This window comes from Larimichthys crocea, chromosome XIII (genome assembly GCF_000972845.2).
Source record: "Larimichthys crocea isolate SSNF chromosome XIII, L_crocea_2.0, whole genome shotgun sequence".
Classification (NCBI taxonomy): Eukaryota; Metazoa; Chordata; class Actinopteri; family Sciaenidae; genus Larimichthys; species Larimichthys crocea.
Genome location: NC_040023.1, coordinates 27,713,152 through 27,738,844, shown reverse-complemented (window position 1 = coordinate 27,738,844; position 25,693 = coordinate 27,713,152). Strand labels below are relative to the sequence as shown.

The following is a 25,693-nucleotide window of genomic DNA, read 5'->3' as shown; positions in this document are numbered from 1 at the left end:
CAGAGCCACCACACTCTTCAGAAACTCATGGGTGACATCACAGAGACTCCATTTGTGACTTCACAGAGACTACGTTTATCTTTATTTGTGCAGTCTATGGGAACTATGGAATGTGACAAGGAGAAAAGTCTTATGAAGATATTATACCAAACACAGGTAAACTTACTAATGAGGCATATAGGTACACCACCACTATCCAAGTGAAATCACAAAAAAAACTGTAGTAGACTTTCAGCAGTATGACACTGAACAAAAGTAACCAAAAGTCATTCATGTTAAATAAGTGAAATTCAGTTTTTAGCCTCAGGGGTTATTCTGCAATTTAAAGGAGCATGCTGCAGAATATAATATTACTACTACTACTACTAATATTAATAATAATAATCCCTATCTAGAGCCAGTTTGTCCATTTTGGGCTGCTGTAGAAACATGGTGGTTCAATATGGCAGACCCATGGCATAAGGTAACAAAAAACAAAAACACCCATTCATCCATCCATCCATCCATCCACCCATCCATCCATCTATCCATCCATTATCTGTATCCTCATCAGGGTCACCGTTAACAAAAACATAACAACTCATATTTGTGATCATAGTTATGTATATTATATTCCATGTGTGCTGTATTCTATGAATAGAGCCCCTAAAAATTGGATTATGTTAGTTCTGTAATACCAAATCACTGTAAGGGAGAAATGCGCCATCTTTCCATGTTGTCCACTGGATGGCGCCACAGGCACAATCATAACGTAATTCAACTAGAGTCGGTGGATAGGAGGAACAAGAGAGAAGTCTCACTCTGCTCTTTTTCTGGATATGTGCGCAGATATGGCGGTCACATATTGCTTCAGGATATTAATCTAGATTGTTTCTAAATAAAAGTACTATAACTCGTCTAATGAAATTTAATGAAATAAAATAATCTAATCTAATCTAATCTAATCTAATCTAATCTAATCTAATGCATGCATTTATCCCTTGACTCAAGGCGCATGCGTCATGACAGATACAAGTTTTCAGACCGGAAGATGCGGCGGTTTTCCTCTCCTGTAGTCCATCCTCTGTACATGCTATCTTTGAGCCAGCTCTTCCACACTGACACTTGTTGGGATACATGTGTTACTGTGCTGCTCTGTACTTTACCGAGTTACCGGCAGATGAAGAAGACACACCCGGTGACACCTCTGACCCGGGTTAAGTGGTAAGTCTCCTGCTGTTCCCGGTGTTTTAGCTCGTACTGGTTTGTGTCCTCTTAAAGAACCTCACAGAGACTCAACATATAGAAACGTGACGCTGTTTTAAACTCTGGCAAAACAAAACAAAAATCCTCTTCTCCTTTAAAATGAAAGCAGTCTTGTTTGAGAAGACTTCAACTTGTACTGGCGTGTGTGCACAGTTATCTATCAGGCATGTCTGGCTCAGTCTGTGGGCCGCAGGTCAGGTCAACATACAGAAACATATACACGCATCCAGCCGCAGCACATTAGCTCGTCGTGCTAATTGAGAGTAACGATACAAACTTTGTTTCTCGGTGTCAGCGTTCGCGGGCTTTTGTTGCACCATTATTACGTCTGTACTATCACGTTTATTAACGAACACGCTGCTCTCATTGCTTTAAGGGTTTCCACAGGTTGTGCTGTAGGCGTACACACACTGAAACAAGTGAGTTTGTTGTTTCCTGTTCTGTGAGCAGAACATTTGGAGGCGCTCAGGCGCTGAAGGTGTTTTCAACATGAAGGAGGAATCACCAAAGGTGGAGATAAAAAATATTTGATTGAAGCTTTTCCTCATCAGAACTTTTATGTACAGAGAAGATTTTGCAAATCTTTATGCGTTACACACATTTCTTACTTGGCCAACATACTTTATAACTGACTTGGCCACAATCTACTCATGTAGCTTACACAATAAACAAACTCTAAAGTCTAATTGCCCACCGTCTTCATTAATTCATCTCATGTTATGCAATGAGATCAACCTTATGCCTAAATTAAGTGTATCTTATCTTTGTTTATGTCTGCTGATAAGTTATGGCTGTACGGAAATGCCAAACTAGATCTGAGATCATCAGCCACTGTAAATCTACTTAAGCTCCTAAGATGCACTGCCCCTACAGCTGTGAGAAAAAAGTTGAATTTTTGTGTCTAACAATTACTGTCATGATCCATTAGTTTACATGTCCATTTTTTAAATAGTAGATTCATTCGTTTGGACTCTGCAACATCAGAAAATACTGAAAAGTGCTCATGAAAATAATAAAAAATATTCAGTTTACTTTCATGTGAGACAAGCTAAAGCAGCAACTCTTCACATTAGAGATGGTGGGATTGTTATGTTGTATTATTATCAGAATCAGAAATACTTTAATAATCCCAGGGGATTATTAAAGTATTCAGTGGTGCGGTTTATCTTTCTTAGGTTATGCCAATCAATTTTCCTCCACAGTCACTGTCATTTTTCAGCACGTCTCCATTAGTATGATGACATGTTTTACATGTTGTTAAAGAAGTGTAAAACATCTGGGCAGTATTAAAGAAGTGTTGTTGGGTGGAGATCCCTCCCCCCCTCTGGATGTGCAAAGTCGATTTCTCACCTTACCTCCTCAGTTTATTAGATGTGCGGGGAGCCAGATGAGACGACATCTGGGGCGGGTCGCACATCATCAGGCAGTGTGTTATTGCTGACAGCTGCAGTCAGCATCAACAGGCTGAGCAGGTACTCGGCTCACTGCTGTTGCTGCGGATTAATGAAAGATCGGTCAGCTTTTACTGTTATGATTGTGATGGAGAGATGCGTTTGTTAGTTTGTGTTAGTTGTTTTTTTTTAGCTGTTTGTCACAAGTAAAGGATACTTAGTTATTTCCTGTTTGTTAATTATGAAACAAAAACAGTGGGAGGAGAGTTCCTTCGTCCTAGTGCTTTATTTACTGAGACACTCAGAACGCAGAGTCATTGATCATCTGAGGAGCTTTCGCCTGAGGCTGTGATTATACATCCAAGTTTTGCTCTCAGTCGGTGTTTCCTCTGACCCCATACATGTACTCTGAAGTCAAACCAGGATCTCATGCTTGTGTTGGCTCTGCAGGTCAGTGACCCTGAACCACGCAGGCCACACATGTCTGGATCTCAGTCAGTGATATGCAACCTCCCACTGAACTACTCATTATTTCAACACGCACATTAATCCCAAAACACATTCATGCACACACACATTTATGGATACACTTATACACTAATATATACACTTCTGGCAATAAAACAGAAGTTCATAAGTCTCTTTCCATCTTCCCTCAGCTGCTGTTAACTTCCAGATAAGGTCATAGGTGGATAGGGACCCTGTGAACCCAAACACCAGCAGCAGTGACCCAGCAGTCTGAAACCAGTGACCGGGCTGCAGGTGTCCACGCGTTCCAGCCGGTGAGTGACAACTCCAGCATTTGAATGAGTTAGCTTGTCTGTAAATAAGTGCAGGAGTTTGAATATATGAGCTCATCAATATGTAGACATCAAACTTGGTATTACAAAAACTGCTGCATACATTCAAATCCTCTTGGGCGTCCCAGCAGACAGCCATTGTAAAAGAAATTGATTTCACTGCTGTGAATGTATTTTAATTAGGGCAGCAGTGATTACTTTTTTGTCAACTGACAAAACGGTGACATTGGTCTCGCCTATGCTACGTTTCATCACGCTGGCCTTCCGTCAGCACACACTTACCGTGACACTGCATTTGTTAGTAAAAGCTTTGGTTAACACTGTGGTCTCAGAGCATGGGGCGGAACCTATTTCTTGCCACAGTCCAAAGACACACAGTTTAAGTGAACTGCCTGGATATACTAAGTGCGTGATGCCTGTTTAATGTTATCCCTCTGATAAGCTGGCCTCGTTCCCAATGTGTGCTGTGATAGGTTCCAGCTCACTGCAACTACAAACAGAGAGATGAATGGAGTATTAAAGCGTTTTTTTATTTACTGTCTGTTAGATATCAAGGAGACTTACAGCTGTTCTGACTGCTGCTGGATTTAAAACTAACACATTAGCACGCTGACACTGAGATGTCCGTGTATATCATGAGGTAACCACTACTTAAAATCAGATTTACATCATCTCAGGAGCAGTTCCAGTAGAGTTTACAGTAGGAGTGGAAGTACTGTATTTATTGTGATTATATAGATAGTGGCTCTGGTATTGAAATTTAAAGAAATGCATTTGTCTAGTTGTGTGTTTTTGGATAGTTGGTTCCATTTTATCAAGCTCAGACACTAATGTCTTTTTGAACTCTCCTTACTCTTGTTGTTTAGCGATGGAAAACACACACAGTAGGTGGCAGGCTTCTCATTTTAAACTGACCGTTGTTGCTTAATCTAACAAATATCAGCAGCGGCAGGTTGGGTCAGCCATGGCCAATCCATGTTAATTCGGTAATGGCTAAAACGAAAAACCTGTCTGTTCTCTGCTTAACGTGCTCTCTGCAGCTGTATTCAGCCAAAGATAGTTATGAGTGAAGATACATCACTCTGTGACATCATTATACAACCGCCAGCTGACTGCGTGTTTTTGTAGTTCAGCACAGCAGTCAGCCGATCAGTTTAATTTTGATTTCAGATCATTTTAATCTCACCAGCTTCATAGTTCTGAACCAGGACCTTCAGTATTTGGAGTGAGTAGCTTGTGAGGTACTCATGCTTCAGCTCTTCACTGAATGTGTCACATTTAATTAATGTTTCATTTATTCTGATGCTCGTCTCACTTTCAGGTTCTAGATACAGGCAGTAAACATTAATGAGGCTCCCACTAATAACTGTTTCTGCGTTTTCAGCCAAAAAAAAGTTGTCAACATTTAAACGTAAACCTGGTAAGATTCCACAGAGGATGTGAAATGAAATTCAGAATAAGTGGTTTTAATATTGGATGTGATTTCAGTGAAATACTACTAAACACCATCTTACAGGGAGCAAATCATCTCATCATCAGCGCATAATACAGTAAGACATCTTTGTAGTGGTTTTAGAAGAAGCATTTCATATTACATTATTCTCTCCTGTTACTTTACAATGCGCTGTATTTCATCACTTATGTTACCCTCGACACTCACCTTATTTGTTTGGTTTCCCTATTCCAGTTGCTCTTTCTGCTACTAGTCAGTCCATCATGGTTCTTGAATCACTCTCGATCAGGCCCCTTTTTATATAGTCAATAGAGCTTTGGGTAGTAACTGAGAGGATGAGATCAGGGACACAAGCGACTGAAAATGAGTTGTCTTTTTGGCATGGTGTCTTTGGCTTCAAAGGAACCAGTTGAGGGTTGTGGTATTTGATTAGGCTGCTCCCAGGATGCCTCCCTGTGAGGATAATCCCGGTGAATCCCAGGGCAGACCCATAATACACATCCCATCTGACTAGGGATCCTAAAACAGGAGCTGCAAGAATTAGCTAGGGAGTGAAGTGTGAAAATAAATATAGATATGTATCATGAATTCCCGAATGATGAATGATGCTACAATCATACTATATACAAAGTATGATTAACAAAAAAAAACAAACAGTTAAACTGCAGTTGTTACAAGAAGAAAGCTCAACAAAGACTGAAGAAGTTTTCCATGTAACAGGAAGGAATGAAGCAATTTTATCATGCTTGAATTGAGAGCATTGCATCCTCACCTCCGGCATAACTGTGTGGTATGGAAACCGCTCAGGACAAGACAGGAAATGTCTGGACAAGCACTGCGTCAGAAGTCATATGCCAGGAGCTACTGTCCCTTGATGACATCTACAGCATGAGACTAAAGAAGAAGGGGATACAAGATTCTTTGAGACTTGTATCCTTAAAGGTCTTGACGTGAAGATAGGAATCATTGTTTTTGTTTGTATTGTTTTTGAAAGGCCTTTTGTAGTGCTTGTGGGTTTTATAGCCACAGTAGGTTTCCCTGCACTCATGGAAAGTGAGAACCTTTAATTCCTAAATCATGTGGTCATTGTTCATGTCTGTAAGACACTGCAAGGGTATCTATATAATACATTATCGCTGGTTTGTGGTTCTGATAGCATCCACACGGGACTTCCTTATCAAACATTGACACTGTGGGAAACAGTTTCCACATTAGTCCTTCAGTTTTCCCAGGATGGATAGTTAGAATTGTTAACATTCCTCATTGAAACCAAGGACACAGCTATAATGCTGCTAGCTGAGCCCCCCTCCGGACCCCCCCTGATCATAAAACAAAACGTTGAACAGATCAAATTTCTTTCTGAGGATTGTGTTTATTTTTTTACTCAGCATTTATTGGCAAGTTAATTTTAAATATTGAGACTGGAGAGGTTGGGAGTACTTGAGGGGGACAACGTGTAACACATGCCAGATCCAAACTCATGATGTCCCAGTCACATGGTACGTGCCTTTCCACCACAAAGCCACCAGGATGCTCCTTATTAGGGAAAACTTAAAGACAACACTGATACTATATTTCCACGATGTCCTGCAGAGGAGAGAAATAACTGAAATTCTAATGTCCAGGAATGTCCTTCATGAAATATCCTTGATGCAGATACAGACAAATATCACAGCATGCTGCCCACCCTCAGTGTGCAGAGCTCTGCAGTTGTTCCCTCGTGCCTCTGCCTCTGCTTGACACGAGTGGCTCAGTGGCTGACATCAAACAGGATCATCAGCTGTCAGCCTCCTGCTTCCCACGGACACGGTAATGACAGCTTGAACAAGGGAACATGATGTGCTGCCCACTACCATCAGGAGCAGGCCTGGCTCACTTATGAACTGATGCCAGTCATCGGCTCAGTTCCACCTATTTTTCAAATTTAACTTCCGGCTGCAGTATCTCAAAAACGTGGCAGTGAGCAGAAAATTTAAAAAATGTGCACCCTTAGGAAATGGGTGACAGTAGGCATGCAACAGTTTCAATTTCATGTTAAAAAAAGTGAGCTTTAAGTTTGGAGCATTGAAATCAAAAGGGCAGGTGTACATTCTAAACCACATAGAAGTCATATACATGATTTGGAAGCTGGGGACATGAAGATTGCCACTGTGTTTTATGTAGGCACCTATTCAGAAAGTTTTTCAAGGCTCAGAACCCCCTTTAATGTTGTAGGGAAGCCATCCACCCATCCTCTGAATGCTCTCTATCTCTAGTTTGTGATCATTCTCGATGGCACAAAAGGTTTCCAGTCAGATCTAATTTATGCAATTCTAATACTTTACATACCCAGTATGCAGAAATATTCAAATACAGTATAGGCCAAAATAACACACTTACACTGCATGCAAAACCCCCCCCTTTTTTCCCTAAACTGCAAGCATTAGCCTCGAGTGGGCATGTCTGTAAAGGTCAAGGGACCCCTTTGAAAATATTCCAGTTTTTACATCTGCAAAGACTTGACCTGAAAAAAGTCAAATCAAATTGTAACCCCCCTAGGTGACATTACGGTGCCATTACTGTATCATTCAAACTCATATCTTGAATATGGCTGCAGTATATTTCCTTATTTACATGTTTACCTGCAGGGATGGAACCTAACTAGATGATAAATCTGGTGCAAAACATCTCTTCTCTTGAGATGTTTGTCCCTAACAACTGCATTTATGTTTATAAATGAAATGGAATGTCAACTTGGCAGTTAACATTTTGTCTTTTTTATCTTGTGCATGCATATTTGTTTACCTACATTTACCACATTTCAGGTGTGACATACAAAAAATGTACTAATAAAAAACACCAAAATGAAGTATAGAAAATGTTCTAATTATCAAAATCAAAAAGTAGCTGACTCTTGAGTCTCTTTCAGAGTGGATGTGGGAGTAGACGCTGAAATCTGAAATTTGAAGCTATGACGCGTTGTCTTTGATCTGAACCAGTGACTCAGGGATTTTCCTGACAGCACTGCTATAAAATAGTAGAACCACAGATCAGACACAGCAGTTTGTTGTTGTTAATTTACATCTCTGGCCGACGTTCAGGTTGTAATAATCACATTAAATATTATTTGATTGTAGTTGATATATCATGTTTCATGTTATAGAACGTGGTGGATAGAGGGATTAAGTCGGATGAAAGGCACCCAGCATGTCTCATGTGTGTCAGAGCAAGGCTGCGCTCCATAGATGACTGAGTGCTGACACCTGGCCCAGTGATTGGTCAGATGACATTCTCTGACCTGTGAGTCATCATAGCTCTGCACTGCCAGTTGGTCTGATGTGGTAGATTATAACAATGGCAGACATTAAATGTGATGACAGACTTTAGTAAAATCAATGCAGTCATCCAGCACACATGCACTATGTATTTGCTACTATGCAAATTATGCTGTTGTGGTTAAGAGTCTAAAACACAGTGTTTGTCATAGCAGCATTTGTCCTGTTTCAGCTTTCTCTTCAATCTTTTAGTTTGTCTTCAGTGTTTTATAATAAAGGTAGAATTGCTCTCTTAAAATAGTATTTGTATATAATAATAAATGGATATACTATTTGTCTGATAATTTTATTAAAGGGGACTGCAGAGAGATAAAAATCATTGTGTGCAAGTGTTTGTCTGTGTTACATGACAGCACCGTTTACAGCTGGCACTAACAGTAACTAACATCTAATTGAATTGTCTGGACAGTGTAGTTAAGCTTACTAATAGCTCTACACATTATGTGGGCTGTAGATCTGTAGCTCTGTAGTCAGTTTGGAGCCACGTGGTGTAGCTTTCCTTCAGTTTTACACCAGCATATTTTTTCATGGATCATCTTTATTTTGAGGATTTTCTCTCAATCAGTGCTGCATCCTTCACCGCGCCCATCTGATGGTATGCTTAGAAACCCACAGCCCTCTGCAGCCTCTCATTCAAATGTCAGCTGTACGCACCAGCTGGCTGTTATTACTCAACTCTGTGTGTCTGTCTATCAGTAAATCTGTCCGTCTGGCATGACTTCCCTCAATTAAGGTCAGATAGAAAGACACAGACCAACTGCCAGGGTCTAACAGTCTGGTGATGGCTTTCAGGGCCTTCAGATGCTAAATAAAGCCAAATATCTCTTCCCTCATACACAATCAGAAAAAGATTCCAGTGGATTCTGAACTCCATGTGGTGGTGAATGGCCATACATGTCTGAATTGAACCGAGCACTACTGTGAACTCTTCATGTGTCAAAAACATGTCAAGCATTTCTCAGACCCACACACATGTTTTTACAAACACAGCTCATGACCTGCTGAATCCCAAAGGAATGGAAATTATATATATATATATATATTGTTCAGTATTAATAAAGACAAATGTGCAGATTAGCCATGCCGTGTGCATCGATGAACATCACGGATGCTGGCTTTTGAGCTGTGTGCTGATACTAAGCCTGATGGTCCCTCTCCTCCTTAGCCCAGAGGAGCTGACGTCCATGATTTCCAAACAGAATTTCAAATTTTGACTCTTCAAACCACAGGAGAGTTTTCTACATCACCTCAGTCCATCTTAAATCAGCTTCAGCCACAGAAGGCAGTGGTATTTCTGGATCTGGTTTATATACAGTTTCAACTTGTTTTTGTGAATGCAGGGATAAACTGTGAACTGTGTTCACAGACAATGATTTCTGCAAGTGTTCCTCTGCCGATGCAGTACTCACAACAGATTTGTGTCTGTTTTGATATGGTGCTGTCAAAGGGCCTGAAGATCACGGTCATCCAACATCGGTTATCAGCCTTGTCTCTTGCATTGAGAGATTTCTTTTCTTTTCTGAACCTCTTAATGATATTATGTACTGGTGACAATGAAATGAAAAAATCCACAGATTCTTTGAAATTTTACATTGGGAAACATTTTTTTTAAATTGTTACACCCATTAAATTGTTGCACTATTTGCCTTCACAGTCTTGCGTGTGGTGGTGAACCCCTCTGCGTCCTCTATGTGGTATGCTCTTTTTATACTAGTCATGTTACTAGCCTGTTTTCAGTTGACCTCATTCATTATAAAATGTTCCATTCGAATTTTTTTTTTACATTTTTACTTTTCTTCGTGGAGAGTAAACAGAGCTAAAAGTGAGTGTGGATTTTGGCCATATCAACTTCAAAATGTGATAATGTATCAGTGTTGTCACAGCGGCGTGAAATCCATTCTCCCCCTTAACTAATTTTTTACACATTTAACTGAATACTGAAAAACATGCTTGCAAGAGGAAAGTAAATGGGATGCTAGCACCGTCTGCAATCTGTGTGTAAAGCAGTTCTCCTAAAACCATTTTGTGAAATGGGCCCCAGTATCCCAAAGATACACTATGGATATGCCCTGAGGAAAAGTAAAGGACCCCATTTCCAAATGCAAAGGCCTGCTGGAGCCTTTTTGGCAGACACCTCTGTCAACATCACCCAGGTGCTTAAAGTGAGTGTGGAACATCTACCCCAGTAGGGAACATACCACGGTGCCTCCATTTCTGAACTGTTTTAATGGGCAGCAGCTGAGGCATTTCACAGTGATGACTCTTTTCTGTTTGTCATTCTGCCTGCCCCGAAAGTGACTTCAGATTTATATACAGCCCGACACAGCGTGGGTCTCACATATAAAGATGAATATGGACTGAATAGTTTCATTATGAATTTCATGATGTTCATACCAGTCTATGATAGAATGAGACCAGCTTCTTGTCCACATAGTTAGTGTCTTCTAGACAATCCGCCTCTATTAAATTCACTTTGATTTTTTTTCTCTCTGATAAATGTCAATGGCAGAATAAGGTAAACAGCAGCAGTAGTTGTTTTCGCTTGTTGCTGTTGCTAACATCAGATGTGCGTGTGTTTTCAACAACAGCTGCTGAATCTCACTCGGAGGCTGAGTTGGTGTCCATGCCGTACATAGACGGGGACAGACTGCTACACGACGAAGCAGAAACAGAATGTGAATGTTATATGTAGGCGTGATTACAAATATAGACATACAGGTGCAACCACACAAACACATGCATCACTGTAGACAGCTGAGCAATAAAAGGAGTCATACGGTTACCATCAAGTGCGCATTTTTAATCTCAAGAGCTACAAATTGTATGCACTATAACTCCCTTAAACCCCTCACTCCATTACCTCACCAGCTACACAGTGACACTCAACTGCCAAGGCCAGACAGATTGTCAGAAGTGGTGGCACCAATAGCTGCGGGCTGTGTTCGGGGTTCTCAGACGAGTTGCTAAGCTTCACTGACAGGCTCTGGCTTCGCACCCTGGCTGGCCATGAGTTCATGGGCATGCCCTGAATTAGCACAGGGCTTTACCACTATGTGAAAATGCTGCGGTGGATGGAGCGCCTGTCACTGTCAGACATGACAGGTATACAACTGACATCGCAGGGATTTTTTAGGCACTTATAATGCCTGTTATTTGAACCCCTTTAACCCGTTTTTTAACTTCCAATATTGATATGTATATCAGCCCATATTCTTCACTGTATATTATTCTATCTCAGTTTATGTACGGCATGGAAACACAAAAAATTAAATATGCACACTTCTTGGTAACTGTATGACTCTTTTTATCACTCAGCTGCCTATGTGGTTTCACCTGTATGTCTATATTTGTGATCACGCCTACACATAATGTGTGCATTCTGTCTCTGCTTTGCCGTGTCTATCTCGCCTATGTACGGCACGGACACCAACTCGGCCACAAAGTGAAATTTAGCAGCTGTTGTTGAAAACACGCACATCTGATGTTAGCAACAGCAACAAGTGAAAACAACTACTGCTACTGTTTACCTTATTCTGCCATTGACAAAAGTGAATTCAATAGAGACAGATTGTCTGGCAGATACTGTTTGGACAAGGAGCTGGTCTCATTCTGTTATAGACTTTAGTGCAGGCATAAATAACAGTAACACTAATAATGAAACTATTTTGAGTAAATATTCAACATTTAATGTGTATGCCTGTATTGAGTTGAGTGTTTAAAAAGCACAGGTAAGGCCAGAGCAGCTTTAAGCACACATAATATGGAGAAGAAATTAGTCTCAAAAGTTTCATAATCCACAAATAAAAAGATGAATTACTAGTAAGGACGATGATCTGTGAATGAAATTGTGAATTTTGTGGTAAATTCATCGGATAGGAAAAAACAAAATGCATTCACAAAGTGAAAAAAATCGTGTTGTGAAACATGCATTTGTCACTGCTTTTGAGACTAATGTCTCACCATGAAACCACCTAACCTTGATGAATTGTTGTTTCTAAGTGTTAAATCTGCAAAAAACATTTTTTAGATAAAGATGACAAAAATCCACTCATCAAAATGAATGACTTATTCTAAAGCCTTTGAGAGACTGTCTGAGTGAGGTAGGTGACTCTTCAAGGGCTTTAGTAGCACTTGGTAATAATTATTTCTAATTTCTAATAAGAACTTCTATTAACACTATTCAAGGCCTTCACCTTTTCATTTTCAGTCATTTTTTTTATCAAAGTTTGTTATCTTTAAGCTACATTTACCACTATAATTTATGCATTACACCTGCAAACCTTTTTAGGTAAAGCAGGTGAATGCACATATGGCTGTACAGCCACACACACACACGCATTTGGCCCACATTGTCTTTATATAATGTTCCAGTTTGCCACCCAGTGTGCGGTAGAGGACAGGCAGGATGAAATCTTCTTGGAGCGACAGTTATATGAGAGAGGAACAGTAATGAGTGGGCTGGAAACCGTGACAGCCGGTCTGCCGCAAGTAGGGGAGCAGCGAGAGAGAGTGAATAAGAGGAGGGGGTTACACGTGGGAGTTTACCACAGCAAATATGGTAGGAAGACAACACGATGCAGCCGCAGTCCAGTTTTATTCAGCAGATGAGCGAATGATCAAGGAAGCGTGTCTGGTCCAGACACCCACACTGCCTGGGCTAGTGTCCGAGGAGATTAGCAATACATTGTTACATCTTTCTCTGTTTCTCAGCCATTTCAGTACATATTTATTTTTGAGATACTAGATTGGCCTGGTGAAATTCCTTCACGCTACTCATTCCTTTGTGACAAACAGGACTCACGACATCTCATTTGTTGTGTAGTCTTAATTCATTTTATGTACCATCCTTTGTTTAGGATACAGGGCTCATGTCGTGCACCTGTTTGAGCAGGTAGATTACTTCAAGTGTAAGTCCTGAGTAACTCTGCTCACATTTAGTGCAACAGATCATTAGGGAGAGGTCTGAAGATGGAATATGTTAATCACTTTCTCTCACACAACAGTGTGAAATACCTATCCAACACAGTCAGCTGTACTGAATCGAGTCCTTTGTGTATCCTGAGTCAGAGCTGCTTATAGCTGCACTAGTGGGCAGTGGCGAAAATCTCTCAATTAATTTTCATAAAGTGCACCACTCATGCCTCATTTCCATTCAGCTGGGATCCCTGCGCTGCACCACAATGTGATCACAGCCTGTGATGGTGGCACGGCAAGTGGTTTTCCACACAACACGGGTATCACTGAAAATGTCTATGTCAAGAGGAAGCACTGTGAAACAGCAGGGACAAACCTTGCATAGAAACTATGTCAGTAACTCATTGCTCTGATATATTGTAATATATCACTGCTGTCATTTTATAAGGATGTTTTATCCTCATGAATGCAACAGAAATACAGCCCAGGAGCTTGCTGCTAATGAAATGTTAATCCCTTGAATTATAGTTCCTGCTCATTTGACACTGACGCTATTTCCTTTTTTTTTTTTCATCCTCTGAGTTGAATATTGTTATTGCTTTTACACCTGATTCCAGCTCCTTTTTCTTACCTACCTATCTGCATGGAACATGTTGCCATGGAATCAGTGAGAAGGCTGCGGTGTCCCTGTTGTCACATTTTTTTCAAAGACAACCTGAGCTCTCCAACCCCTCTGCATTTCTGTCTCTCATTATTATTCTCAATTATATCCATTATGTCTCTCTCTCACTCTGTCTCTCATCTACTGTGAGACTGAGACCATGTGCCTCTGCAGGGTAGCTCACCACTTCCCCCAGAGATTTTTAGAAAGAGAAAAATTACGTCATCTTTACAAAAAACAAAATGGAAGAAATGAAAAAAGCTGCAGTGTTGCGCTGGTGTAAAGATTATTTTTAATCTGCTAACAGCTAGTGTGTTCTCACATAGTTCTATTTCACTTATTCTCGACTGTTATGTCATAACTTTCACCACTGTTGCTGTTGCCTGATTACAATAATAACCTCTCATTAAAACTGTTTGCTCGCTATTGGCCTGCTTAAACAGCTCCGATGTGATGTAATCGTACCGAATATGATTTCCTGCCAGAAGACAAAAGCTGGACTTCATCATGGATTTTCAGACCAGTTGTTCTATTTTTAGCTACGTGTTAGCTCTTTTCCTACAATGTAACATCAAAGTTATTGAGTCATTTTGTTATTGAGCCAGAAGACGCGTTCCATATACGGTTGTCAGGCAGGCCAACTTCTAGGTCAGTATTGTTTGTGCAGTTTCACAAATGGTGTGTGAAATATGTTGGAGCCCAGGCCAATCTGCAGTGTCTACACATATATGTTTGCCTGTGTGTAAGAGAGCGGGCAAGTAAGAGTGAGCGCATGAAGGTGCATAAACACTCTGCTTATACTCGTGGGACTATTAAAATTGCCTTGAGCCAAACCAGATCTCACAGAACCAGGGGAAGTAATGCCCTTTGATTTGAAGGTATCAGTGGACTGAGAGAATTGTTGTTGGAATGTATTTTGATGGATTGACTATTATCCAAAGTACAAATCCTAGGTTTCTCTAAGGTAGCCACCGCTCTCCCTCTTCTCTGACTCTTTGGTGTTTGGTTGCAAGGTGCTGAAGTACTGCTGAATTATTTTGTCACAGAAAGGACAAGATAAATGTTTGCTTTCATATCAGCAAACCTATTGTAAGATATTTCTGGAGAAGCTCAATAACATAATTACCCAACACTAAAAAGTGTTGGGTTATCACATGGTAAAATGTGCGTCTATTTATCTTCAGAAGTGCAAAACCTTCCCACTGAGTAACTATTCTGGGAAAGCCACAGCAGCAACACCTCATGTGTCGAGTTGTAGTTAGAGCTGTTACGGAGGCCCCTTTGCAGGGTTCTTCCCAAAGAATGAAGCTATCATGGCGCACCAATGTAATTATTAAAAAAAACAAAAAAAAACATTTCAAATATTTCTCAATAGAGCACATGCATTTCCTTTCCAAACAGCCAGATGAATGAGACTCGTCACAGGACATGGAACTTGCGAAATCCCATTGATTGAAATGCCTTCAGCCAGCTGAATGCGTTTCAAACAATCAAACAGCACTGTCATATGATGACAGCTAACATAACTGAACTTGCACAATGTCAAAACTGCTCTGCACTACTGCTGTATATCTCATTGGGTTGGATTTGGGATCATTCCTTTCTGTTTTCCACATAAGCAAAGTGTTGTATAACACACTTATGCAAACACCCTCACATGCATAGATTTCAGTTTGTCTGCAGAGTTTGAGGTTATCAAGCTGTGCTCTGCCTGAAGAGTTGTGTTATTTGGAAGAGCTTGGGGGGAAGTGAGAGGACATGAACCCCAGGAGCTGTTCAGTTCCTCAGTGATGCAACAGTGAAGGTAGCTTCCATCATACTTCCAGCAAGAAAAGGCTGATGGCACTAGCTGGTACTGTCAGAGATAATAAAAACTCTTCATATTAGCAATCATCAGGCCTTATTAAAAAAAAATACAAAGAATTAAAGATTAATTATTATAAAATTACTCAGCTCTGTGGTAAAAAACACAGTAATGAACTGAAGTCCTCCATCCTTAAATAGATTAATTAGTCAGCCTCCATTCACTGCTCATTACATGTTACAGTCAGGTCATTAGTTATAGCTTTCCTTTCTTTCCTGGTGCCTTTTATAAAAACAGCTTCTTTCTGAATGCCCTCTGACTGAAGTTAATTTCAGTTTATGAATCATTTCCACTCTTGATCACCACTGACCTTTTCATTTTCATTTCCTAACTCATCTACACATTCCACTCTCTGATTTATTATCTGTTAGTTACAGAAAGATTAGTCTAGTAGTGGAGTTGCCTTTAACAGTATCACATTATATCATCATATACATTGTAGATTTATAATTTATGTTTAACACATATGTTTGATCCATTAAGGACTTAACCAGTTTTTAGCATGCGTTCATCTGGCTCTCCTACTGTGATCTAAATGTAGAGCATGACATGACTATGTTTAATTCTAGTAATTCCTGGTTAGTAGGGGATGGAGAAAATTAATTTTTGTGATGTATCATGATAATATTGAGTCATAAAATAAGCATTGTCTTATTAACAAGACTACTTCTCTTTGAAACGTACAGTAGCTAAATTTCCTGGCAGACTGGAGAAACTTGAAAACTATCAGCCTCAACTGTGCTTTGTGTTTAGTGCCAATTAGCAAATACGTTAAGGTGCCAGTATGTTTCATCAGAACTGTTCAGACTGGTTGTTTCCTAGCATAACCTGGCCCTCAGCATGCTGGCATTACCATTTATTACAGCCTTATAGAGCTATAAACATTCATCATTTTTAACTGTTTGAATCATATTCCTTTTACAGATCTGACTCTGTGTGCAGTCTGAAACGCAGAAATCAGCCTGTGATCCAAGAAGAAGACACTAAGGGTTTGTACAAAGAATAATTAAATCCATGTTTTCATCTATCTGCCTTGGACATCAATTGACTGTTCACTTGGTACACCTTTATTCTCCCAAACTTACCAGTATGCATTATTTTATAGTATAAAAATGTTTTTATAAGGTGAAGAACAGAGTGTGTATACCATTAGCATATCTACTGTATTTTTTCCACTTCACCCAGATCTTCATGTTTGGATGGATCTGCTCAGTTTATAGTTGTTGTTTTTTTTATTTTGATCTCTATATATAGTCGTATGTGACCTAATTATGAGCTCTTAAATTATCCATCCATCCTCTCTCCTTTCATCTGTGGCAGCAGTTGGTTGATGATGTCCAGTCTAAACAGTATAATATTGGGTGGTCAAGCAGCAGCGTGCATGATGCCTGTTGTTTTTGGTCAGTGTTGTTTCCCATGACTCTGAGATGAGCCAGAGGAAGCCCAATGTGATTTCCACACAGTTCCCAGGCCCCCAGATCCCTCCGAACACAGGCCATTACACGCGTCACACATACACACACTCATAAATCAGGAACAAATATATGTGTGTGTGTGTGTGTGTGTGTGTGTGTGTGTGTGTGTGTGTAACTAACATTAAAAGAGATAAATGGCCTGAACATCCTTTGCTCTTTGATGCACACATGTTCAGTCTAAGTTGTTAATCATAAACACACACACACACACACACACACACACACACACACACACACACACAGGCCTGCAGAGCTCTCAGACTGAGGGACAGCTGCAGCATGTCCAGTTAAGAGGCCGACTGCATGAAACAAGGGCCGTCTGCAACTCTACCTCACGCACACTCACACTTCAGGTCACTTGCTGTCATTGGAACCTCTGAACTTCCTTAAGATGACATCCACTTAGAGAGATCCACTCAGAGCTTTCTCAGAATAGAGGAACTTCACTTTAGTTGAGTTGGGTACTTTCTTAAGTAGCTGTTAGCATGATATCGGTGCATGTGATGGTAGTTATTATGGACAGAACAAGACACATGAAACGTTTAGGTTTCAGTTGTGATGACATAACATGAAATTCACACTGATCAAGTGTTTTGAAGCCTAGATTTACACATTCACTGGATCTGATAGAACCTGTCTACTGTAACTTTAATTCAATAGTTTTGTCAAATAGCTTATTTGCTTTCTTTCCAAGGCTGCTAAATATAAAACTAGAACCAACAGGTAGTTATCTTACCTTAGCACAAACACTGGAAGCGAGGGTTGGGTTTGTCCCATGAACTGCTTCAAAATGAGCCACAGAGAACATTTTGACCTCTGTTAATTGTGTGTCATTTGAGTTTCACACACCCTTCTCTATTGCATGTGTTTGTGTGTGTACATACAGAAGACATCTTATGTTCACAGGCCACATTTAAGAGCACATTTTTTTTAGATTTAGAAAGTATTGATTGAATTTCACTTCTGTCTTTCAGCACTGTTTATAATTTCTATCCTGTCATCTCTTGATATTTTTTCTTTCTGTACATGAGATTATTTGGAAGCTCGTGATGGCCCCACTCCTGCAGAGCTTGTTTTACAGAGCCTCCAGGTCTCTCCCTGAGGTCATGCTAGACTTAACAAAGGTTATGTTTGGTCGGGTTACCTCACCCTCTCTGACAGCCTTTTCCTCTTAGCAGAGGTTCACAGCAGGAGTGAACTCTATATTTTCACAAAATGTGAAAAAATTGTGCAAATATTCATGAATTATAAAACTAGTTCATTATTTTTCTGTCAGTCAAATCATCCAGTTATCAACTACAACGTGAGGGCAGTCTTCTTTGTATCTATGTAACACGTGACAGGATTTGCCCAAAGATGGAAAAACTGGGTGACTCACAGGAAGTGCTTTTCCAATAGATATACGTGTCATGGCTGGTGCTGTGAGTTTACTCCATTAATATAGTTGTGTCTGGCATTGGATAGGCGAGCTCCATCTGTCCATCACTTCCATGCCAGTAGGCAGTCATCGATATGCAGAGACAGTGGCTCGGTTTCCGCATGGATATTATTGATTTGTGTAAGCGTGTTTGTGTGCTGGGTCTGTATTCATGTATTCATTGTGTGTGTAGAGTCTGTGTGTGTGTATCGGTAATAGTGAGCAGGGGACCAGAGTATGACTCATAGGGGAGGTGGTGATGTGTCTTTTTCTTGCTGCTGACTCCCAACCTGCTGCTTTCTGATAAGAGACTGAGACAGTGGGCTCTGGTTAATCCTCTCTCTGCATCGAGCCTGCCGTCTGCCATAAAGAACAATAGATGGGACAGGCTGGTCATCCATCTTTTCTTCTGGCTTCTGTTTATAGATCCTGAATCACCAAGGATGGAGTGGGTTGTAATGCTGTTGAGTAACTCTTGAGACTCTTTGCAGATTGTATAACAAAGCTTTTCACTCTCAATTTCCTGTTTCTTCTCAGCCCATCTCCCCAGCTATAAATGGGATTAATTATAATTTCTGTAAATATTGATCTTCTTTACTCTGGATTAGGAAGAAATATAGACACATAAAAGGTTGATTCATATGCTGTAATATAATTATTATGACTACCAAGAGAGCTGAGAGAACCATGATGCTTCTTAAACACTCCCAAAGAGAAACTGTTTGTGTTTTTTTATTCGTGTCCATTAAGATTATTTCTAATGTGTTTGACTTGAATGATTCATATATGTGACAACTTAACAAAACTAGACTAGAAATATAATAAAACAGATCTGATCAGTACTTCTGCATCTCGTGTGATGGTCTTTCCCGACAGTTCTGAATCACAAATGATGTGTGTTATGAGAAGTATTTTACAATCCAGTCCATCAGGTTGAACAGCTTACCTGAGGGTCACCAATCTCTCTCACTTACAGCTCTCTGGAGAGTACAGTTTTTAGTGTCATTGTTTCTCTATTCATCATCTCAACCAAACTCGAGAGTTTTTCCTCAGTTTCTCTCCTTTTTTTGCAGAAATTTTACAGAAGCCAGCCTTTAGGTCTATGGGTCAGTCAGGCCACCAGTTCACTCATCAGTTATAGAATGAAATGCTATGAAATCTGCTACGCACATTCAGTTTCCCTAATGATAAATTGCAAGAACTCTGTTGATCTTCTGACTTTTGCACATTTGTCATCAGGTCAGACTTTACCATCAGCTTCAGCTGTACTTTGTGTTAAGTAAGTTAATTCGCACATTTTAGCATGCTAACACACTAAACCAAGATGGTGAATGCAGTAAACCCAACGCTTTCTGAACATCAGCATGTTAGCATATTGGTTAAAAAAAACACTGTACCCTAGTACAGCCTCACAGGGCCACTAGCATGGCTGGCTAAGACTCTTGTGGTCGGTTTATACTAGAAAGGAACTAGTTCATGCAACATGGTGTCTGACCAACATGAAATCACCTGTGTTTATAGCTGTTCAGAACGGCCACACTAAGGCGGGGTGAAAAGTCAGTCTAGCATTGTCATTGTGAGCATGTTAGCATGCTGATTTAGCATTTAGCTTAAAGCAAAGCTCAGAGTTTTGCCTCACAGAGCCACTACCGTAGTCGTAAACTGGTGGAGTGGCTGCCTAGTGATGCTGCTTTAATCACAGTTAACCTATTGTTCAGTATGTTGTCCTCTGTATTTAGTCAGTCTTTCAATGTGTTTTACTTTATGACTGTCAAGACTAAAAAGAGATCTATTCTCTGCTTTAACCCTCCTCTGTGCTGTGAAGGTTGTATCATATTTATCCTCTTTACTGCTAAAAGTGTGTTTTTCTGATAACCTCAATCCAAACACATGCAGTCTGAGGGTTGGAAATTAGATTAGTTAGTTAGTTCATTAGTGTCATGGCAGACTTTTTTTTTTTTTTTTTTACCACTGTTTAGTTTTTAAGGGCATGGAGGTAGATGAAATGAGTCATGTTCAGTGTTGTGACACATTTTGAATGAATTTCTTTTTTGTCCTTGTTCAAATACAGATTAGATATGCGATTTCTTCCATTAAAAAAAAAATAATAACTAATACTAGAATTAGTTCTCATAATGGTATCTTCGCCTTTTTCACAGGCATCAACTGCCAGAATGCCTCAACTTATCACTTCACGAGTGTATGTTTCATAAAGAAATGTTGCAGTCATCACTTTTAGCATGAAAAACTTTTCCAACTGCGCAGAGCGCTGACAACTTGGACTTATTCCTTCGATATAACAGATTGTCTAGCCAAGGTCAAACATGGGTGATGGAAAACAAGTATGAAGCGAGAGATGGAGGAGGATGGTGGGCAATGTAGAGCGTCTAAAATCCAAATCGTTTTTTATGTATTGACATTCCCTTAATGAAGTTCATTATTGTTAAAGCAAGTTTATGTAAGGTTTCACAGTGTGAGTGTGCCATTTCAGAATGAACAGAAACAAAAAAAAGTAGTAGGCAGACAAAGATATGATGGTGAGTCGTCCATCTTTCCTCTCGCTGTGATTTTCTTCATCTCTTCCCTCAATCAGGTGGCTGTTACATTATCTTACTGTGCCATTACAGATCATATATCCAGTACGATCTGTCTTGTAATTATCTCTCTGTGTTTGGAGTTTAGATTAATTTCTTCACGGTGGGCAACCCTAATTTTGGTTGATCCCTGTGATAAATATTCTGATCTAGGATTTCAAATAAAAGGATTGCATTCATAAGATATTAATAACAACATCTCAAAATTTAAAAAAAACTTACACGTCTTTTATTAGATTAATTTGATCCTTCATACACACAGACACACAGTATTGTTACAGTTGCACCAGCTTAAAGGAGAAATGGGTGCAATTTCCCTACACAGTTATTATTTTAATAGCACCTCTTGTGGTAATTCAGTGCATCACTTTAAATTTGCGGCTATTTCAGAGCTGTAGCTTGATTACAAATTATCTCATAAAAATGTGAATAGTTGGTGATTTTTTCTCTTGTTTTAAATACTTGCCGACTTAATTGAGAAGTGGTTGTTGTCTTTAATTTGCAATTGTTATCTTTGATTGATTTACATTATCATAACCTCTTTTATTACACAACCACATAGACCTCTAAGACGCTTTCGTCATTGGTTTTGGCAGGCGATGTGGTACATTGGATTAGCCTGTTCAGCGAGGTGCATCAGCTTCGCCTACCACATGTACTGCAGTTACATAACACACAAGGAGATTTGTTTTTTAACATTCTGGTCTACTCACTTCCGTCCATTGTAATTTATCCTACTATACTGATATACATATAAAGCTATGAGCTTCGGTTTGTAAGTGCCTCTCTGACTGCAGGTCTGTGTGCCATCACAAGCTCTTTGACTGTGTAGTACAGTGTAGCTCCTTCAGACAAGGTTTTCTACAGTATGTGAGTTCACACATGGCTGCACATTTACATGTCTGGTGGTGGTAGAGGGTGAATGTGGATGTCCTTTTCCCTCTCTCTCTCCTCTCAGGACAGTGCATTGTTATACACACAACCATATGAGGTCTGGGAGATGAATTCACTTCCCTGTCTGCCAGCCAGGTTTCTACTGATTCCTGTAAGTGTTGTAATTGGCAGTTTCATCAAAAGGCAACGCTTGTAATTGTGCAACAGTCTCCACGTCATTGAAGTCATCATGTGTTGCATGTGCCCTGTGTTGACAGAAATACTCTATGTTCCAAAATGTTCCTCTTGAGGGTGGAACAACAGCGCATTAGACACCTACATCTGCACTTGTTGACACCAGAATGTCACCAGAAAAAAAAAAAGTGATGTTTGAGTGAAGAGTTTTTGTTTTTTCCATTCGGGATCTGCACAGGAAACGGCATACAAACTGTACAGATTTCTTGCTGTAGGCTAGCTAGCAATGGAAACACTGACTGTGACTGTGGGAACGAATCGTGTTCAGCTCGGCCTTTGACTGAATTCAGAACTCACCAGGAGGTCCAGTTCTGTCTGATATCACTCTTCACTTTCTCTCCCTTTTGCTCTTGTCTCTGTTGTTGTGAAGCAGATTTAATTCAAGATTCAATTTTCGCTCAACATTTTCAACTCGTACAGTGTCTTCACATCAGTACCCTGTGAACTGGAGCAGAGCCTGAGGCTCCCAGTTCTCAGAGGATGGACGATCTTGTGGTTCATGGTGTCAAGTGCTGCTGAAAGGTCCAGCAGGGTGATGACAGAGGAGGGGGAGGCTCTAGTAATCTGGAGTTCCTCTGTGACGACAAGGAGGGCAGTGTTAGATAAGTGGCTAGCCTTGAAACCAGACAGGTGGGGGTCTTGTTTTGGTGGAGATACACTGAGGCAGGTCTGTAATTCTTAACTGCACAAGGGTTGACTGTGGGCTTCTTAAGAGGGTTCCCTGTAGCTGTTAGGAAAATAACTAGTTGTCAAAGAAGTGTTGATGAGGTGGGCAAGGAAATGGAGGAAAAGGAGGTCAGGAGTAATAGATTGGAGAAGGTGAGAGGGAATGGGGTCAAGAGGGCAGGTGGCTGGGTGACACTATTGGCCATCATTGGTAAAGAGGGGTGAAAGAAAGTCAGGAGGTGAAGAGGTGGATAATTAGCAATACATTCATTGTCGTCCCTTGCTCGGGTTCTGCTGTTGACCTTCCCTCACATCCTGATTTACTGCCCCAACCGTTCATAGACTTAAAGGTCCAGTGTGTAAGATTTAAGGGTCTCTATTTCATCAGTGTATACTCACCTGAAAATAAGAATGATATATATTATATATTATCATGTATTATATTTACAAACAGAGTGGGTTCTCTCACATGAACAAACATCATGAGCGCCAAACTATGAAGCTAATTTGACATGACCATGTAATGATAGCAATGTCTGTCACATAATACACACTAGCCCAATAAGACTTTCACGACTTTTAAGCTTATGTTGTGAAAGAAGCAGCTGTAAAACGGTAGATAAATGTTTTTTGAGTGACACAACACTGGCAAAATAACAAATTTCACTATACACATTTGAAACATTTGGTCCAATAACATTTGGAATGTCGAAAAGCCGCATGATTAAATCATTTTATTCTGATTCAAGGCTAAACAGGAAGTCGGTGGTTCAACTGGTGGAAGTCTCTATGGACCACACGTGGAAGATCCAGTGAGTTTTATGGTTAAAGATCTAACTTTTTTTGGCTACACGCACAACTGAACAGCTTCCAAAAGAATAAACAGAGCACCGCCTCTAACTCTGTATAAATCCATGTACATACCAGTACACCATGCTGAACTACCATGTTTCTACAGTAACCCAGAATGGACAAATGAAACACTGTCACTAGATAGGGCCTTTTGTGTTTTTCACAAGTTTTCCAGTCACAATAGTTTCTCCTACACACTTGACAGTGGAGGGTGGAGGCGAGGGGTATTCAGGTGATTGCAATCTGTAACATCACTACTAGATGCCACTAAACCCTATACACTAGACCCCTTACTTTCTAAATAAATGCATGATATGTGTGGTGAACTGGAACACGATATATCAGATATGTATCGTATATTAGAGGTTTAGGTCAGGGAACTGCACTGAACAAAATCTGTATATGAGACGAGATAAAAGCACTCGCATCACACTGTACAGGATGGTGCAGGTATATTATCCTGAGTGGACTGAATTTCAGCATTTTGAGATGCATGTTATGAAAACTGTTTGAAACAGTTTCATCCGAAAAAGTGCTTCATTTACTCTGCTATGTGGGACAACAATACACATTTATGCATTAATCCTTGCCTTGTATTACTCCACCCAGCAGCGTTTTTCTCAAAATATGCATCATATTTACTGAGATGAATTATTAAACATTAATACCATCCTCTATTATCTGGGATTAGAGAGGAAACTGTATGTCCCTCTGTGCTTTCATTGATTTGTTGGATAAGACACTTAAACCTTGTTAAGAGTTCTGGGCATTCCCTCCCTGACAGCTGATTATCTAATGTTTAATCTGTTGTTATCTAATAGCTCCAGCTCAGCTGTTGAGATTAACATGACAACTCTCTGACACAGGTCCAACCTTCAGGCTTTAGGTCTCACTGCCCAATGACACCTCTCACTCTTCTTTTCTCACTAACGTTTCACTTCATCTCTCAGACTTGTTTTAGGTTAATTAGCAATTTCAGGAATTTGTGAGTCTGTTGTTTCATACCTGACTTTTCTTCTACCCTGAGCTGATTTAAGAAACTTTCTATAGACAATTTAGAAGTGAGTTTCTAACAGTGACAGAGTGCGGGGAGTGTTTCCTTTTCGAAAGGAACAACTTCTAAAGGGTTTGACTTGGAAAGAGAAGTTGTTTTCTCTTCCGCCCATACTGTTGCTTCCTGAGATTTCAGGAGGAAGGAATTCCCTCTAGTGCCGGTTACCCACCCTACATCCTAACACACACACACACACACACACACACACACACACACGCACACACACACACACACACTCTCACTCAAGCTGGTTACATGTCTCTACAAAAATGCTCTTTAGGGAGATCAGATTGTCAGATAAGGTCTACCGTCCAAATCTTTGTGCTTTTGCAAAAAAGAAAATCCTGCCAACTTTCCACAGTGATTGGGCATGTACACTATGCTGCAGGAAAAAAAAAACTTTTTCTGCTGTTTATTTATCCTCCCCTCTATCCCTCCCCAACCCAACACTGTGATGACTAGTGTCACTTCACACTATCAAAGGCAGCCCATATAAGACAGTATACAACTTTTTCAACATGGTGGATGATTATTCACCTAACCTTAAGGCATCACCAGTCAGCCCACTAATCCCGAATAATTCATCCCTGAACCAATTTATCCACCTGAGAGTCAGGCTCTCATTTCAGTTTCTTGCGTCATCTGATCTCTTTGTGTTTTTCTGTTCTTTTTGCTGATTGCTTCTCTGCATCACTCCCCAGCAGCATCTTTATAGTCATTTTTATCCGAGCTGCAGGCTTTATTAAATCACTTTTCCCGGCACTCTGCCGATTTTCTCTGCCCTGTGTGGCATTTCATTTTGTGTCTGTCCATAAGCCCCTCACTCAGCCACACATACCCTTAGTCACTGTAGTCCGTTGGGAGG

General features: G+C 40.2%; 1 protein-coding gene across 2 annotated transcripts in view; it reads left to right on the top strand.

The window, feature by feature from the left end:
- The first annotated feature begins 1,046 nt into the window (after positions 1–1,046).
- The window catches only part of ncalda (neurocalcin delta a), a 60,963-nt gene continuing 36,316 nt past the window's right edge, over positions 1,047–25,693 (top strand). Inside the window, exons 1-3 of one of the 2 annotated variants that reach the window (XM_010752301.3) lie at positions 1,047–1,203; positions 3,296–3,418; positions 16,567–16,631. The gene's annotated coding sequence lies outside the window, so the exon portion shown is untranslated. The remainder of the gene's footprint in view (positions 1,204–3,295; positions 3,419–16,566; positions 16,632–25,693) is intronic. The other variant, XM_010752309.3, reaches the window with a different exon arrangement.